We start from the raw sequence: 6,035 nt of genomic DNA, 5'->3' as shown, positions 1-6,035 counted from the left end.
TTTCTAATTTAGTCTCTTCAGAGTTTAGCCTTTCTCCAACCTTTTTCTGAATTAGTTCTTCCATCCTCCTAGCTGCATCTTCTTCTAACTTCTTCAACTTTGCTTCATGCCTTTTCTTCTCTTCTTCCTCTTTCTTAAGCTTCTCTATGGAATGATTCCGATCAGTGGATGCACAACTAGGACTGAAACTGAACGATTTGGGGAAAGGAGATAACGAGGAAGACCTACTTCTGCGTTGGCGGCTGAGGGAACTTGAACGATTGCTTCTCCTGGAATGGGTAGTGCAATGATAGGGGGAAGGACTTGGGTCCCTTCTGCTTCTCTAACTATGGCGATAAGAATTGGAGCGGTGAGTTTATGACAGAGACCTTGAACAAGTTCTCCCCATAAGTTTCAATTGAGTTTGAGTGGCTGCTACAGGCTGAGATATAGCATGCAATACGAATATTCGATTCAAAGACATCTTTGTCTCCATGATTAAGCCTCTCTCGGGATGAAACATCTTGCATGTTCCATTTTGAAACAAAAAGGTAACCCCCTTTGCTTGCAATTTACCACTACTCAACAAATTGTTCCTCAGGTCTGGCACATAGAACACTCCAGTGATTATCATTATAATTCCATTCACTTCCAGTCGTACATTACCCTTTCCGATTACAACCATGCTTGACATTCCCATTGAAAATGTCCTAGCTTGTGACAGTTATAGCACTCCACTGTGGCCTTGTTGAAGGTTTGTCTGCCTCGTTCCCTTCCTCTGCCTCTAAAGCTTCCACGACCTTGACTCCTTCCTCCATCAGACTGCACAAGTGGACTCTTCATCGACATACTTTTATTATGACACACTTAGAAGACTGCTGCTTCTAGTTTTAACTAGTTTAGGGCATGGCTCAGATACCAAATTGTTAGGAATAGAAAAAGAAAATTGGAAAGATCAGAACAATTGGGAGAAATCTCTCATCCAATTGAAGAATGACTACATCAAATCTAATTCAAATAACTCGATCAAATCTAATCCAAATAACTCAATCAAATCTAATCCTAACAGTTACCATATCTATATCTCATTTTTATTTTTTTAACTCTGAGATATTTTGCTTTTATAAATAGATATCTTCACGAAAATAAGTTTAATTTATGTTGAGATGGAGAATAAAAATTGACACTAAAGGACGTTGATACTTGGGACTTTGATTCCTCTTAGTGTGAAGCTTGCATCTTGCAATTACTTTGGTAGAGAATGTGTTTCACTTAAAATTCACTCAAGAGAAAATAATCAAATAACGAACCATATTTGAGAGAGGATAACTTTTTTTTTTTTTAATCTTTGGGAAACATGAAAGAATAAAAATTAAAACATGACATGAATGACATCTTCTTGAATCTTTGTTTTGTTCTCCGAAATGTATATAAATAAAATCTTATATATTTTTAGATAAAAAATTTAAGATTACCTATTTAATAAAACTCATCCAAACTTCTACTCATAAATTTAATTATTATTTGTATACAATTGTTAATATGTAAGAAAATACACGTACAAAATGTTTATACTATTGGTAATACACTAGTCTAGGTTGTTTGACTAAAACAATGCAACCATTATCCAAACTAAAGAATTTGATTCGAAGCTATCTCCTAATAGAGGGAGGCTCAATTAGATTTTGTTGTAAGATTCGACCCTATCAATTTGAATAGCGTTCTCCAACTATAAATATTGAACTCTAAAGTATTCACGAGCAAAGTAAGTTTGTTGAAACTATCTATAAAAGTGTTCCAAAGTGAGTCGTGGAGAAGATTTGCCTTAAAATCTAGTTCCAATTAAGGATGTCAATGATGAAGAAGTGCAAGCTATTGGAAGGTTTGCCGTGGAAAATTTCAGAGGTGGTAGATATAATTTAATCTACAAGCGTGTGGTGGTCTTTTCAGTCCCATATAGGCTTTGACCCCAAATTTTATATTATTGTGATAGAAGCTATAAATGACAACAATATTCATTGGTCAGATATTGCAATTGTGAAGAAGTTCCGTCATATGCATGGGATGCTACCGCCATCCAATAAACTCTTATCTTTTGGAGGAATAATTCATCAAATTCCCTCTCCACAAGTGAATTCATCAAATTCCCTTTCCACGAGTAGTATAAGCTCTTATCTCTTTTAAGGAATTCATCAAATTCCCTTTACAATAAGTCCTCTCTCTATGTGCTTGTGGGACATTACTCAGCCATAATGATATAATAATTCTTTTAAGGAATTCATCAAATTCCCTTTACAATAAGGAATTCATCAAATTCCCTTTACAATAAGTCCTCTCTCTATGTGCTTGTGGGACATTACTCAGCCATAATGATATAATAATTCTTTTATAAGTATCTTTTCTTTTTCTCTCGTACCCACCTTATACATAACATGTTAAATTAATTCATACTTCAAAAAATAATTTCTCCCTTTTGGAGATGCGGGGTATCGATCCCCGTACCTCTCGCATGCTAAGCGAGTACTCTACCATCTGAGCTACATCCCCACAATTTTTGCATCACAAAACCCTAAATTTCCCGTCATCAATAATAGTGAAAATGAAGAAATATTGCTACCCAACATGTCATGAATAGGGAAAAATTGAAAAGAAATAATATATTTAATAATGGATAGTCTTATTTTTGGAGATGCGGAGTATCAATCCCCATACCTCTCGCAAGTGTATGAAGCCTTGGGATGAGATGTTAAGAAAGACTATGAGTACTAAGAGCATGGTGGTAAGTAAAAGATGTCGAATATGAAGTCCTTAGAAGAAGAGATTTAGACATAGGGGCATTTCAAGAATTGAACTCAAAACCTCTTGCACCCCTAGTGAGAATCATACCACTAAACCAAATGCCTTTTCTTGAACACCCAATATTTTTAGCTTCTACTCAAATATATTTTTCTCTTAGTAGTTGAAGGGCTATAAAACGAAAAGTTGAATTGTTATAATATACAAGGGTTATCAAATAAACCAACAACCCAACAAAAGAAACAAACTAATCAATTTTGGTTAGATTGATTCGGTTCAGTTCATCAGTTTGTTTGATTTAATTTTTCTATTTTGCCTCGTATGACAAGAAAATAAAGTTGTATTGAATGCACCTTAGTTTCATTTATGACAAACTCATATGAAACATAATTGCATTAATAGTACTCAGAGTTTGAGTCTATAAGCATTTCATGAACTTCAGTGCAATTCAAGCTTCATTAAAGATGAGATGAACTTTAGTTATGTAAGGGAACTTTAAATTGCTTCATGTGGAGCTTCAATTACTATATGCTAGTTACAATCTTTAGGATTGACTAATTGGACAGGAATTCATGGATTTAGGGAAATTTTTGTGTAATTATCAACTACAACTTATGTTTTCAAATTATTAGGACATAATTTAGGTAGTTATTTTTATGAGTCGTAAACTTGTTTCTTTGCATAATATGGATTTAGTTGAGCTATTATTATCGATAAGATGGAGAAAGAAATTGTCTTTGAATTGACTAATAGACCTAGGTTCATCGTTGTTGTCTTTTAACTTGTGATTTTGCAAAAAGCTTAACTAATATGAACTGTCATGTCACAAGAACTTTTAAATCAAGAATATACCCTACACATCATTCAAGATGGCAATAAAATGGAGTTAAATTGAACGCACTTTAGTTTCATGTTTGGCGTGTTCAAGATAAAACATAATTGTATTATTGATATTGAGCCTGGAGTCTATAAGAATTTAATGATCTTAAGAGAAATTCCTGTTTTATTAGAGGATACCAACTTTATTTAAGGTACTGGGAGTTCAAGAATCTCGATTTGAAAATGGTTAAGGAATAGTAAGATTTGAAAGTTTTGAATTCTATACCAAATTTGTACCTAATTATTTCTTTTTATGACTAATTATAAATTAAGAGAAAAATATTTTTGTAAAGATAGATTTATCTCTAAAGCTTTCGTGACGAAACCATGTTTAGACTAGCAGTTTAAAGTCAGGAGATGCGGTCACAGGTGTGATTATTTTGGATGGGTTCGTAATAGAACTTACCGTTGAGATGACGGAGCCATCAAAGGTTGTGCACTCACAGATGGGGTTGTTATGTAGCGTTAGTCTGTCTTTGTGTTTGAGTCTTTTTGTACTTTTTTTTTTGTTTTTTTGTAATTGTATCTCAAACCCTTTTTTTTCTTTTGTTTGGATAAATTTGAACAACACCGTCTTATAATTTAATTTAATTTTATATTTAATGTTGTATTGTTTTCTCAATCTCATTTTAATTTTACACCATTTTCTTATTTTATATTAATTTACTTTTATTTTTATTTGTTTTCACTCTCAATTTTAATTTCTATTTGAGTTTTGAACCCTTGAAATTTGGGTTGTGACACATTGGTACCAGAGCAGTCAGATTTTAAATTATATAGATTTTTTCTTAGGATAAAGAGTCATATATCTCTATGACTCAACTCGATTTCATGTCTCTCCGCGACCAAGTAAGCAGTCTAACCCTATTTTGTAGTATATGATATGTTGTAAAACTTGTATGAATTTATTGTATGTTTTGATTTTCGTGGTAGTTATAAAATGTCTATGGACGTTAAAGAGTGAACGTTAACTATATAAGACAATACTGGATCAACGTTATAGTGTCTAGATATGGTGAGGAGGAAAAGAGTGGCATGAGATATCTGACTAGCCTTAGGAAAACAGAGAGTTGTCGTTGCACAGTGCAAGACATCTAATCCATGAAATTTTGGTACTAGAAATGAAGAAACTGGAGATGGAACCCAAACGTCTGTATGGACCATTTCCAATCGCACTTTCTTTGGTTCCCTGGCAGCGTCAACCAGATTAACCCTACGACGTGACAATCCTTGAGCTTCCACTCCTCCGTGGTCATGGTATCCAGCTTCACCCCCCAAAATGGGTTCCTGAATATCTTTCTCGTATAGATAATCTTCAATTTGCATCTTCTAGAAACTAATATCGAATCCATCAAACTTTTCAATTCCAGTCTTTGAACTTTCCATCTTCACAGATCGTGGTGAATCTCTCCTTGCTCTGATACTAATTATTAGAATAACACAACAGCGCACACACTTGATCTAAATGAACACAAAGAACATGATAGAGAAAATGTAAGAAGAAATATTGACTAATGGTTTTGTATTAATGACTTCAGGTATGCAAAGAGAGGATATGGAGAATGAGAAATATACATTTAGGAAGCACTGACTAATGGGTATACATATGATTTCAGTTTATTATATATAGCTTCACTATATGTAACCGCCTACTATATATAATTATTTAATATATATTTCTCTATCAGATTTTTACTATAAATTGTCAGCCTTCATATCCAACATTCTAGAGCCCAAATAGTCAGGGATTGACATCCTGCTAGAACACAAAGTCATTTACATGTCCCTAGCAAAATGCCTAGTAGTAACGGAGTCTAACCCAACGATCATTCAGACAAACATCCATCAACCAAAAGGGGTGAAAATGATGACGATAGTACAGTTGAGAAAGAATCTTAGCCATGATGAATCTACACTTGCTGCCATTGTTGTATTTGAAAAGGGGGAGCTCAAGTGTGCCAACCTCAACAAAAACTTTATTGCCACTACATGAACACCATGACCCAAAACAAGAAGGTCAGATATTGGGTTTAACCCTACTAAGAGAGATAAATCACAAGATTAGTTTTATGTCACCTACCACAAATAGATGTCATACAGCTCAACTTGAGCTAGTTGAATTCTACAAATAGCAAAATGGCATGTTCACAGTCGGGTTTATTTGACCTGCAAAGGTTTTTGTCAGTGATCACTCAAATGCTTGGCAAAGACACCAAGCCAACACCTCTACTAAAGAAGGGAGACAAAAACAAACCACTAAAGCAACACATGCTCACGCAGAAATACCATCCAGACGGATGAAGAGAAGGGTCGACCACGATAATTTCAAAGCAAATAGAGAGTTATGATAAGTTAAGGTCAGATCAACTTTGAGTTCAAAG

General features: G+C 34.2%; 1 long non-coding RNA gene and 1 other non-coding gene across 2 annotated transcripts; both read right to left on the bottom strand.

Moving 5' to 3' along the window:
• Positions 1 to 2,453: 2,453 nt before the first annotated feature.
• Positions 2,454 to 2,526, bottom strand: TRNAA-AGC. The gene has a single exon. It is a non-coding gene; the product is annotated as a tRNA-Ala (tRNA).
• A 2,478-nt stretch (positions 2,527 to 5,004) lies between these two features.
• LOC111439815 lies at positions 5,005 to 5,750 on the bottom strand. Its single transcript, XR_002709871.1, has 3 exons — positions 5,735 to 5,750; positions 5,618 to 5,639; positions 5,005 to 5,115 (listed from the first exon to the last, which is right to left on the bottom strand). It is a non-coding gene; the product is annotated as an uncharacterized LOC111439815 (long non-coding RNA).
• Between the last annotated feature and the right edge of the window lie 285 nt (positions 5,751 to 6,035).

Source organism: Cucurbita moschata, unplaced genomic scaffold, assembly GCF_002738365.1.
Source record: "Cucurbita moschata cultivar Rifu unplaced genomic scaffold, Cmos_1.0 Cmo_Scf00110, whole genome shotgun sequence".
In the NCBI taxonomy this organism is placed as follows: Eukaryota; Viridiplantae; Streptophyta; class Magnoliopsida; order Cucurbitales; family Cucurbitaceae; genus Cucurbita; species Cucurbita moschata.
This window is presented reverse-complemented; position numbering and strand designations above follow the sequence as displayed.